Source organism: Phlebotomus papatasi, chromosome 3 (genome assembly GCF_024763615.1).
Source record: "Phlebotomus papatasi isolate M1 chromosome 3, Ppap_2.1, whole genome shotgun sequence".
NCBI lineage: Eukaryota > Metazoa > Arthropoda > Insecta > Diptera > Psychodidae > Phlebotomus > Phlebotomus papatasi.
The window spans coordinates 32862747-32876091 of record NC_077224.1 but is presented as its reverse complement, the minus strand read 5'-3'; the positions used below and the strand labels follow the sequence as shown (position 1 = coordinate 32876091).

The following is a 13345-nucleotide window of genomic DNA, read 5'->3' as shown; positions in this document are numbered from 1 at the left end:
CATTGTACTTAATTACAATGAATCATGGGACACGGCACTGACATACCTGTGCCTTGTATAAGAAAAATGATGATATCTGTCTAGAAAACCGCGCTAAATTTATACAACAATGTCTAGAAAACCCATTTCAGGGAAGATAGTCACTCTACTAGATGTAGTGGCAACGTTATCTTGGTGAATCTACTAATAATAACAATAATAATAATAATAATAATAATGATAAACAGATACACGGCAGATACAATTAGCATTAGTAATAATAATAATAATGGCAGCACAACGTTCTATAGAGTAACTTAGACCTTCCCGCAAGGGGGATCCATTATTATTTTTTCTCATACAGGGATGGAGTTGTCAATCCCATGCCCCGTGGAATCAAGTGCAGTGAAACTCACTGGATGCAATTCGAAATTCGAACACCTTTAATGCCAGAAAAATTCCTGGTGACCGAAAAGGAATTCGAACCAGGAACTCTTTCATCATAGAACGAGTGTTCTACCACTTAACCCATTGAGTGCCCAATTAGCATAGTAGCTGATGCAAATGACGACATAGTAACAATATATGTATATCCTTAACCCCACTCCAACCCTTCCAAAGTCATGTTTTTCAGTTTTTTTTTTTTTAAATTGGCTCAAGGTTTTTCAATGATTTTTGAATATTTTTAAGAGGTAGTTCAGACGAAAATTTCGTCCAAACATCCCTATGACCGGAAAATTCTCCATTTTTTATTATTGAAGATCAAAGTTCAGGCACTTTGGAAGGTTCATTTTCAAACCGATTTGGCTAAATCTGGATTTTATTTGGAGAGGTATTGAAATTTCGAATCCGCATCGCTCTTCTGAGGTAATGAATCGGTTAAGTACCGATAATTGAATTATTTTTTCGGAAATTATTTTTTTACTTGACCCTAAGCTTGCTCGCGAGGTAGAGGCAAAACGGTAAGAGATATCGACTTCTGGTCTTCGCTGACCCCTCTCCCATATGAGGACATTATCTCGGACATTCTTTTTACTTTTTCCTCCTAATTTTTAATAACATTGAAACAGGAATTAAATGAGCAAGGAAAATTACTTGTGTAAGCCCTGATGGGGCTCACCTAATTAAAATTAAGACTTATAGAGGGAAATTGGAGAACTGAAGGTGCCACACATTTTTCTCTTTATGACTTATGAGAGTTAACCGTCCACTCACTCACTGAAAACTTAGGACACTTACCTACACTGAGACAAAAACGGGGGTGCGATTAATTTGTTTTCCTCATAATTTTAACACTTTTTAGGTATAAAAATATATCAACATTTTTTAATGTTAATTTTACACCTTTTTAAGGGTAAAATTAACATGAAAAAGGGTAATTTTAATCCTTAGTACACATAAAAAGCATAATATTTACACCGATTTCGGGTCAATAATCTAGGGTAAAATAAATATTTTCGGAATGTTATTTTAACTTTTTCGGATTTCTCTCAGTGTAACAGTGAGAGCCCCAAAGCGACCTTTCAGCCCTCATAGAGATGGTAGGGGTTGGACGTGTTAAGGAAATAAAGAGTTAGGATTGGTGCATTACAACCGTCGCGTCAGCTGGGTTGACATTTGTCCAATAGGTCGTACGCTCTACAATTGAAAAGTTATTGTCATTCAACTGAACTTATTTTTTAAGTTAATTTTTATTTTTTATCATTTGAATCAGTTAATCTTCACTGATTGAAATTAAGTGCTCTTATTCATCTTCTACTGAACTTATGACAAAATAATTTTACTCAAACTGTATATTTAAATTTAAAATATTCAAACAGGCAACTTCAGAGTGTTTTCAACACAAAGTAGGTGCAAATTCAAATGCAAGTTAAATTTTGTAGGTAAAGAATCATGTGGAGCTAATATCTATGCAGATTTTTTGCCTCGAAAAAAGTTTAGTCGAAATTCGACTAGATTATTTTAAGCATTATTAAAATACAAATTTGAAAAGCTGAAACACAAATTAAAGTTGAACAGCATTATTTTAACAAATAATTTTTATATTATAAACATTTGTTTAAAATCACAAAGTTGTTAAAAAATACCTTAGTAAAGAAGACAAAGCCCCTCGAAGGAGAGGAATTTTTATGTTGCCTCACTCAATATGATGACAGTTCAATTGAATAACACACAATTTTGTGAATGTATCATTCTGGTGTCGATCGTCTGTCGTATTGCTATATGTATATCTATTGGCTAAACCATAAATATATACAAAAGGTTATTTTTAATTCTGCTCCTTCCACTCCACCCAGTGCGTGGATGTTAATCAAATGTCTTTTGTGCTTTGGCCTATACGTATTGTATTTGGACAATGCAAAAATGGCGAATTATATAAATAAATTAGTCGCTGTATCTAAATTGTGGTGAAGCCATATTATTACAGAGGCATATTCCGAGATTTGGACATAATTGATTTATAAGTACAGCCAGCCTGTGCTTATTTGTGGGACCAGGCGCTGTTGCGACAGACACTTGTGGGGAGAATTCTCTGTCTCTGGGAACATCGCGGAAGATGGAGGAAATTGAGTGGGTCGTGGGCACAAAGGTGAAGGAGTGAGGAATTGTGGTAATCCAACTTGAAGACGTGCAGCTTGTTATAATTAAATTTCCTGTGATGTTTAAAATGAAAATTAGTCATTCGGCATCATTAAAACGTCGATGGAATTCTGCATCTTCAATATTTGAAATTTATCCACAATATAAAGTTGACTTTACCCACAATCATTTCCTCGTTATTATTCCCAGAGATTCTTCGATATTTTTTTCATTTTATTCGCGCCAAAAAAAGCTCTTTCTTTCTGGGCTGGAGCATCTCGAAAAATAGAAGGAGGTCTTGGCGCAATTGTGGGAACATCAGACACTTCTTTCGCGCCATCTCTCCTCTTACATTCTTGCAGGAGAAAGAATATAAATAATACATGGAGGAAATTTACTTCCTCACCCTCATTTACCAAACTCCCAAAGCCCAACTGCCTTCATGCCATCCTTCGGAAAGGAATTGATTTTTCATTCCTCTCATCTTTTCATATTCTCCTCTCACTTCTTTTTTTGCACATTCGGCTTTTGTGCAACCCAAACGAACTTCCCTCCGGTTTCAACCGTTCCATCAGGAAGATTTTAAAGAAATTCTCTCCTTAGCCATCTATAGGACTTCCCCACTGTCCTCCATACACCAGTTTTATATACCGACTTATAAATCTCTCAAAATATCATTCACACAATCTTTCACTAGTATTTTACGGACAAAAAATGAGTAGCATGCTAATTTTGCGAAATATTCGATCTTGCGACTTAAATGCTATAACTCAATTTTCGATCTCTAATCGTTTAGGTTCTAAATAGAATTGATTGACGGCTGGATAGATCAGACTGATCAGACAGACAAATGGACGTTACTTCACACTATGACGGAGAGAGCGATATCATTTTATAAGAATTCGTCTGTTCGCGAAGATGTACAAAAAAATAACACCGAAAATTTTGGAAATATCGTAGAATCAAAAAATCTATTTTTCACTTCTTTGGTACTCCTTGACACCCTCTGAAATCCCCTGCCTTTTTGGATTTGTGTTTTGTCTTAAAAATTCTAATTTGTACAATCTCAAATTGAAATTTCTCTCCTGTAAGATTTGCCATTTTCGAGATGTTAGAGTCTTATTCCGAGCCATCGATATATACTGCTCTCTCGCTGTGTTCGAGCAGTAAAATCTACATACGAAATTTACATTTTGCTGTAATTGCAATACCGGATGTATGTAGAAAAAAAGCCTCAGAAAACCTTAATTTAAAACTTTGCACAGCTTCTCTAAAAAATTGTGTCATATATCATGTCTTTTTTCTCTAACATAAAGATATTCATTTCCAAGCAGAATCATTCTGTGTATCAGAGGAGAAAATAAACAACAATTTTAATCATAGAAACAGCAGTTGCAAGAAGGCTATGCACAAGAACCAAGATGATTTATGTTTAATGGCATATTGCATTCCTAGATATTTTTGGAGGAAGTTTCAAGAAACTAGTACTGCAGTTGGTGCAAATCGAAAACTCGAATGAAAATCAACATGACAAATATAGATTTTCAATTTAAATGTGGAAATATTGGGAAATATGAACAAGTCAAAAATTTCAGAATAAAAGAGCTTCTAAACTTAAAGTAACAGAGGTTTCAAAATTTTTACAATTTATGGAGATTCTTAGATGCCCAATATTTGTAAGAGATTTAACTAAGAAAATTATGGAAAATAAGAAAGATTGAATATTTGTCCTTTTGATACACTCACAGTTGAATTGTCATCGAAGTAGATGAGCCACATTTTCTACAAAATAAATAATTTTTACTGAAAAACTAAAATAAACTCCAATAAATTCAATGAAATAGCATATTCTTGTGTAAATTGAATTCCCTCCTATTCTAAATTAGTAAAATAGAATAAAAATATTTTGCTAAAATTAGGGGTGGGTGTTCCATCTCACCCGCACTTTTTTTGAGTGCCACAAAATGCAACTATTTTTAAATCCTATTTTTCGAAATGACTATTTTCGTCCAGGCTTTTCTATTATTGACATCTTAAATCTAGAGTCTTCAAATGGCAAACCAGTGAGATTTGTCTTTGTCTCGCGCTAAAAACGTGTCCGCAATATTGAATACAAATTAGGTGTTCCATCTCTCCTCGAATGACTATACAGCACGACTCCGATAGGGTCAACTCCTCAAAATTTTAAACATCGTGAAAAAATGTGTAAAATTACAGGTTTATTGTCAAACTTTTAAACTACCTTTGTTAAGTAAGAACCTGACCGTGGTGTCACATATAAGATTAATACTAACTAAGAGTAACTGTGTTATCACACTTGAACATTAAAATTTTAACATGATTCACATTAATTGTCGCTGGTGAGAGTCCAAATGTGTAATTTGTGTGTTTGAATCATTTTATATTCAAAATTTGATCTATTTGTTGATAAAAAGGTAGAGTTGACCCGCAAAATTTGATATAAATTGATTTATAGCATTAATGCGAAAAATTAATGCGATTTTCTCTTTAATTTTTTAATGTGAAAAATATTTATGCTTTAGGTAAATTTAAACTTATTTTTGCAGGCCAAGTCCACTTTTTTATCAATAAATAGAAAAACCCCTAATATTAAGTGACTCAAAGACACAAATAACATATTTGGACGCTCACAAGCGACAATTAATGTGAATCACATTAAAATTTTAATGTGCAAGTGTGATAACGCCGTAAAACGTAAAGAAAGGTGTATAGTATACAAAATTTCAAATAGAAAATCACGTGTGTTAGAAAGAGAACACTCTAGTAGAGTAATACGATTAGTAAAATATTAATGTTTTATCTATAATTAAAAATAAATTACATGTTTATAACGTATCAAAAATCCCGATCGGATGGATGACTGACCAAGAAGTTCAAGATGACAGTCCAAGAAGAATAGGAAAGTTAGTATAAAATGGGGTAATTCGGAATTATACCTGTTTTGGAATTTTGAGATTTTCTTACTGTTTCAGATGATCAAGGAGAAAAGGAAAATCACGAAAACTATTTGAGAATACTTTACATTTGCGAGTACTTTTTTTTAATAGCTTTTTTCCTTTTGCCATCAAATACTGTTAGGCAATCTCAAAGTCCGAAATCATGCATGATTCCAAATTATCCCATCTTACCCTACAAAAGGACAATTTGACAAGATTGAGCACATCGACTAGCGAAATCAATCCTAATTCCAGAAATTTTAAGACAACATGAATTATTCATTTTCATACTTCAAATTTTAATAACTTCTTGAACACATGTCACAGATGAATATAAAAAAACCTTATTATATTTTATACTATAAAATGGAATTTTCCTTTATATTGGTTGGCCTTGATTTAAGGCTTAAAAACTTGAGGCAAATATATCTATGAAATTCTTTTTTTTATTTCTTTCATATAAGCATATCAAATTCTCAGAAAACTTAAATCAAATCAAGTTCAAATCTTTACATTTTGATTCAGTTATTTCTAAATCCAAAATCTTTATTCGCTGTAAGATGTTTCACGTTGTGTTTGGTGGCAGAAGGAAAATTTAAAGGACAAATCATTGTACAAAAGAGAATTCAAGCACACAATTGAATTATGGTCTTGTAATGTTGCGTCTCTCGAGAAATATCTCATATATACAAGTTTTCTTTGGCAAAAGGTGTGTCTGAGAAAGTTTTGTCTGAGACAACGTGAGTAAGATCACAATGCCCTAAAACTACCACAAACTTATTTAATATTGATAAACAGTTTATAAGTCTTTAATCTAATAATATCCTTTTGATTTTACACAATCCTGAAGCTATTTATATCGCAAAAAGATTTGTTGGTAAATTCATTCCAAGGCGGAGAAAAATCTTTTTCAATGAAAGGTTTCTTGCTTTTCACGGAGATGACGATCCCTTTTTTATGAGGTATGCTTTCTTTAATCTATTTCAGCCAGTCAGTGTCTCTTTTGCAAAGGTTGACTTGAGCCATTCTCAAAATTGCTGCTGAAGCAGGATTTGCTTTACAAGAAAATTCACCTTGGAAAAATAAATAAGAAGCATGGATGAAAACTGCTTTGTACTTTTTCAAATTCTCTCATGCTCTTGAATTTTAAATCACAGAATTTCTCAACTGGACGACGACTTTTGATAAGGTTGACCAAAGAAAGAAACTGAGGATTTATCTCCATAGGGATCAAAAAAAAAGTTAACAAATGATTTTTATGAGTAGAAAAGTGCCATCACCATATGTTGCCACCCTCATTTGTTGCGAACAGTATGATAGTCGCTTAGAAGTGCTCTTCCGCGGTGAAGAATGGGTGGGAAAATGTGGTGAAGAACACTTACCGGAGATTACATAATTACACGGGGAAAATTACTCGTGTATTCATCTATTTGCACTGCATCGTATGGTAGCACACAAACATTTCAACAATTAAATCTCAAAGTCTTTCTCCTCCAAAAGAGGATTTTCATCTCTTTATGCAAATGATTGAACATAAAATTTTTAAACTTCACAGAACTTTCAATAGTCTCATTATTTTAGCCATCCACCGGGAAAAACACAAAACTCTGAAGTTCAGGAATTTTACAGGGTGATATAGTGCGGATGGTGCGGATATATAAATATTTTCAGAAAGGACCAAATGAAAGAAAATTTAAAATAAAATAAATTTAATAAGAAAGAATAATGGAATTGCCCTTTTTTATACATACTGTTTAACGTAGAGTACGAATATAATAGATTATTGAAATCTTAGAGAGTTCAAGGCATTCAGAAAACTGTAGCAGTGTTTGAGATTTTTGAGCTCACAAGTAGATTCAATCTTTAAGAAAATAGTTTTTGGGTACAGGTTTACTACCATTTTAAACTTGTTTATGAACCATAAGAAAACAAACCTAAAATTGAGCATTAGATAAGATCGTATTTTAAAATGCTTTGACATTTGATTTTAAAAAAATTTGACATGTATACTGAAAAATCGCTGCAGTATGTGAGTGGAGGTCATTGACATATATACGGACGAAATACAGTAGACTCTCTCTCAATCGGGAATATGGGGCAAAATGTTATCCGGTTTAGCGATAGAATTGAGCGTTAAAGCCTTTGTAAATTCCACAAAAAGCGCTCAATTATAAAGAATCACGATAAAATAGGAAGAGCTACAGCGAACTTGAACGAATTAGCTTGATAATTAAACGTGAAAATTGTCAACAAAATTTGTCGCCCGATTGAAAAAGAGCCGATTGAGTGAGAGTCCACTGTATTTTAAACAATCATAAAGTCTTATTCGAAAATCAAAAAAAAATCGTTGAATTCGATAACGAAACAATTAAAAGTCATAATTTTCGGAGAAGTAGTAGGGCACTCAGTGGGTCAAGTGGTAAAGCACTCGCTCTTTGATGAAAGAGTCTCGGGTTCAAATTCCTTTTAGGTCACCAGGGTTTTTTTTCTGGCATTAAAGGTGTTTGATCGAATTGCATCCAGTAAGCTTCACTGCACTTGATTCCACGGGAGAGGGAGACTGACCATCCCATCTCTGTATAATAAAATATAATAATGGATGTTCCGAACTCCTCTTGAGGAAAGGCCTAAGTTTGTATGTGTAACGTTGAGCCACGATTATTATTGTTATTATTATTATCGTTATTAGTACGATTGAGAGTAAAAGAAAAAAAACCTTTTGTAAAGAACGTTCATTTTTATAAAATATAGATTATCACCGAATTCCAGAAATCTATATTTATTACCGTTTGGCCGGATAGTTTTTGGTACGAGCATAAGGACCAAAAAAAAAGGGCACTCAATGGGTCAAATGGTAGAGCACTCGCTCTGTGATGCAAGTATTCCGGGTTCGAATTCCCTTTGGGTCACCAGAATTTTTTCTGGCGTTAAAGGCGTTCGGATTGCATCCAGTGAGCTTCACTGCACTTGATTCCACGGGCGTGGGCCTGACAACCTAATTCCGTACAAGAAAAAATAATAATGAGGGTCTATAAATCCCCTTGCGGGAAGGCTTTGTTCCGTCATAGCGGTTAAGAATTAGGTCCTCTATCTAAGTAGACTTGTTTTCGATTTAACATGTTTTCAAGACAAACGGGTAGTGATAAGAAATAACCGACAACCAGTTCCTAAAAAATTTACTGTTTTGCTTTGAGACTAAAAAAAATCTGCGAAAGATTAATGCCAATATTAAAAAAAAAAAATAAACTACCGATGCTTTACCGATTGTAACCATTTGGGATCTAAGCAGAGTTTCATTACAATTTCAAAATCTTTTAAATAAATCCAATTTTGATCAAACCAGTTTAACAATGAGCTCTCTCCATAGTGATTTAATTTTGACTTTAAAAACTTCAATCTAGATTAGTTTTAAAATAAATATAAAGTATGGAAAATTAAAGAAAAATTGCTTGGATTATTACCGAAATAAACCAAAAAAATTATTTTAGAGAAGAGGATAAAAAAATTTAGTCTGAGCATAACATTCATTTTAAAGTGGCTCATCGGAAGCCGATATCTTTTTATCATTTGAATATTATTCGATTGACAGACAGGGAACAGTCAAGCACAAACGCTACTGTGACTTTAATTTTCAAGATCTTCAAAATTTAAAAATTTTGCTTAAGGGCAGAATCACATTGACAGTAAAATGCTCACCGTCACCGTCAAAGCCCTCACCGTATTTCGTTAATTTACGCAATTTCATTGCAATTCTTACGCAAATTCTCAATTTATCGTGTTACATTATCTGATACTCGGTGGCCCTAGGTGAAAATAGTATAAGAAAATTGAATAAATAAAACGAAAATGCGATAAACGGTGAGCAAAAAAAACTGTACGAAAAACTGTAGCAAAAAAATCCTACAGTTTTTTTTTGCTTACCGTTTATCGCATTTTCGCTTTATTTATTCAATTATCTTATACTGTTTTCACCTAGTGCCATCGAGTATGAGACAAGGTAATATCGTAATGGAAAATTTGCGTAAGAATTGCAATGAAAATGCGTAAATCGACGAAATACGCGGTAAGGGCTTTGAAGGTAACGGTGAGCATTTTACTGTCAATGTGATTCTGCCCTAAAATCGATCCTTTGGGGGTTGGAGACTCAAAATAGATTTCAATAACACAATATTTAATAGATTTCTAATATTGCTTCATCGGAATTGATGTCTCTTAAATGTCAAGATTCTAAACAATTTAGTTGATTTTTTTTTATTTTATTTGATTTTATTTATTGGAATTAGCAATCGAGTGTTTTCATAAGTTTACAAAACTATTAAGCAAAAAACCCGTTACATACGAAATTTAGATTATTTTATTTGGATTAAGGCATCCCGACGAATATGTAGAGACATGAAATTCGTGAATACATTAAATTTAGAAATTTGGAAAGATATGCCAGCTTCATTAAAATTGCTTGATTTTGATCTCTATCTTGGTCTCACGGTCAACTTACAGAATACATCTGCTACATTGATTAAAACTTCTCAGGATGATTCTCCGAGAATATCTAACCTGTAAGTGAAATTTTACGTTGAAGGATCAGGATTTCTGATATCATCCTCAAATCATATTATCCACAATTCTCAGTATATGATAGTTTTTAGATTAATCTTAGCTCAAAGTTTTACGTAATATCTATTCTCGAGGATTGGCCTGAGTATATTTGGGGCTTAACGCATTTTGCACCTGGCACACAAGATTTTCTTGCCATTTTTGGCACGCTTAAGATGATAATCCTCTGAATTTATTCTTAAATAAAATTCAAATTCAAAATCTTAAGCTATTGATAATTCATAAGGGGATTATCTTGATTTGAACTTGTGAATTTAATAACAGTAACGCTATACTGAGTAACACCATGTGATAAATTTTTGTGTTAAATTTGGGAACAGGACAGCAGTGTAGATCAGTGGGCATCGAATGGTTATTGCTAGGATCTACACTAAGCACTCGCAGTGACTGATCTGAATCGTATTTTCGAAAATCTCTCTCGAATTAACCAGATACAAAATTTTAAATTTGTCACACATTTCAATGCGATGTTTGACGGAGAATTCATTAATAAATTTAATTATAAAAACTTCAGTAAAATCCGTGGGATGTTTTTCAAAAATTATTGTGGATGGCAACTATTTCATTGATTTCATTTGGGAGATAGGGAGAAATGTACCAGATTCTGAAACCTAATGAGCTAAGCTTTCCAAATGATAAGCTCACTCATAAGCAAGCATGCTAGAAATATTCAGCAAGAGGCTCGAGTGTATTCGCAAAAAGCAACTATTATACATTTAATAATCCCTAGGTTTAGGCACTCGAGAGCACTAAGCTCGACTTGTCTCAAATGTAACCTCATTAACCTCCAAAAGTCTCTAATGGCACATTATATAATCACCCGTAAATGCTTTTTTTTTTAGAAATTTTCTGTAGCAACAAAAGACTGGAGGAAAGCTTTTGAGCATCATTGGCTGAAAATGAGCTTTTTTGCATATTAATGCAAAAATTGAGTGGATTTCAGGGATATTTTTATAGGTTTCCGTCGAACCCCTTAGATTTGTTTATCATACATTTTATTTTTTTATTCAGGCTTCTACCTACACCTACAGTCTCAATGGTTTTTGTTTTGTGTGTTTTCAGCTAAATTAAAAATTCATTGAACAGTTGCCTTAGCTGAATGGCTTTTCTGCCTTTCAGGATAAAGGGCATGAATATTCTTATTCCTCTCTTCTGCAGTTTCACTCAATTTTTCTCCTTTCTTTTTTTTATAATTTAATAATTTACTCCAGCTTATGCTGCAATTCTGCCCTTTTTTCCACTTTTTCCACTTCATTCTGCTATTCAATTACTTTTTATTTCACTTACCACACACTCTCGCACAGATGATATAGTCCTTTCTGAAGCATACAAATTCTAATGCCAAGAATACTTTTTATCCCTTTGTTCTTGCAAGCTTCAGATGCACATAAGTGTTTTCTACACACACCACTGGGAAATTCACTGGTAAAACAAAAGAAGGAAAAACCGACTCGTAACTGACTTTTAGCGATAATATTAATTGGTTTGGGTATCACGGAACTTGTGGGAAAGTTTTAAAGTTCGACCTTTTTTCCCTCTAAAGCTGAGACTAAGCAAAAATGTGGTCCAGACGCACCAAAGTCTCCTGAATCTCTGATTCTCCCGCATCATCTGACTTAGAATCTTGGACCAGAATCTCTCTTTGTGACTCCCATGCTCTCTGGCACTCTCACAACAAAATCTCTCTCAAAATGTTGGAAATTTTTGCGCAAGTACGGGATGCCTGTGCGAAAATGAAGACAGTTTTAATGTAAATTTACCATAGAGCACATGAATATGGAATATTTTGGGGGACAGTATAAATGTTCCGTATCATCATCGATGTGTCCACTGATAGGAAAGTCAACAGACTCGCCCTCACCATGACACCCAAATGACCCTTCAATTTCAATCATCCTCCACCCTATTGTGAATTCCCTTTTGAGGTAAAAAAAAAAGAAGCCCACGTGTAAGGGGGACAATTGTGCTAGGAATCGTCAATCTGTTGAAGGTGCTCATACCAAAAGGGGGAGCTTTGCATGTCATTCCCAACCGAAGCATGAAAAAGCTCTCACACAAGCACTAATGTATGCCCCAGCAGAAAATGGTTTAGATTATTAAACTTTGTCGCATCTTTCAGCACCCCTCGAGTCACCAAAAGCATTTCTAAAGCTTCTTTCTCGCAATTGAGCGCACACTCTAGCCCATTCATTTGCTCCCAGAGGAACAAACAAATCACTTCTTCTAATGGAGCTTTTGTACTTCAAAAGCCCACAGCTTCCTCACCCCCCCCCCCCCCCCCCCCCAGCACAATTCGCCATGGGAAGTGCCATGAGTTAAGGAATGGTAATAAAAACAAGACTTTTTGTCCTTAATTGATGGTATGGCCTTCCTCACTTGGGCTCCAGTATTGTCTGTGCGGAAGAAAAATAAAGAAAAGCCACCTCAGGAGACTTTATTGCATCTCAACAGGAGGAATGTATAGATAAGAAAAAAGCTCAAGAACTGCGAGGTAGGATGAACTTCAGGATAAAACACTCCCTTTCTTTTTTTGTGGAGTGGTATTGAAAATCTTGAATTTAGATTGCAAAAGTTTTGGCACCATCCCCTCGTATTGAGAAATTCCAATTGAATTCAAGTTTTCATTATTTTCCATTTAAAAAAATCAATAATGAAAATTTCTCTCAGAACAATAAAATTTTCGTTATGCTCTCTACAATTCCATGACAAATATGGGAAATTTAGAAATAAATCAAAACTAAAACAATAACAGTTTCCTCTTTCTTCACTGATTTTGTTTTAATATGTGTTGTTTTATAATATTTTTATCAACAATATCCATTTTGAATTAAATATTAGTTCAGCCTTATTACATTTCGTTGCGTTGTGAACTACTTTTTGTTTAGTACGAAAGTTCGATAGTTGGCTTGACTCCCAAAAGAGCTAATTCACGACAAAAGTTTGGATTTGGATTTGGATAATGCACAAAGTGTATGAATATTGCACTATGTTTAAATTAAAAAAAAACTTAATAAATAGCTATTTCTGTTTCATGCACCCAGAAATAATAGTTCTAGGATGAATATTGAAAGCTTTGAATTTGGTTAAATGGGTTAAATGTATACTAGGATAAATTAAAATTCCCAAGATTCCCCAGAAAAGCTACGCAAGCCATTGTGAGGAGGCGTCGACCTCGAGGCAGACCTACGACAAGGTGGTTAAATCAAATTCAGAAT

General features: G+C 33.9%; 1 protein-coding gene across 9 annotated transcripts in view; it reads right to left on the bottom strand.

The window, feature by feature from the left end:
• The window catches only part of LOC129805330 (potassium voltage-gated channel protein Shaw-like), a 32476-nt gene extending 20751 nt beyond the window's left edge, over nt 1-11725 (bottom strand). For 5 of the 9 annotated variants that reach the window (XM_055853173.1, XM_055853177.1, XM_055853179.1 and 2 more), the window contains exon 1: nt 11418-11725. The gene's annotated coding sequence lies outside the window, so the exon portion shown is untranslated. The remainder of the gene's footprint in view (nt 1-11417) is intronic. The other 4 variants (XM_055853175.1, XM_055853176.1, XM_055853178.1 and 1 more) reach the window with 1 other exon arrangement.
• Nucleotides 11726-13345: the final 1620 nt, after the last annotated feature.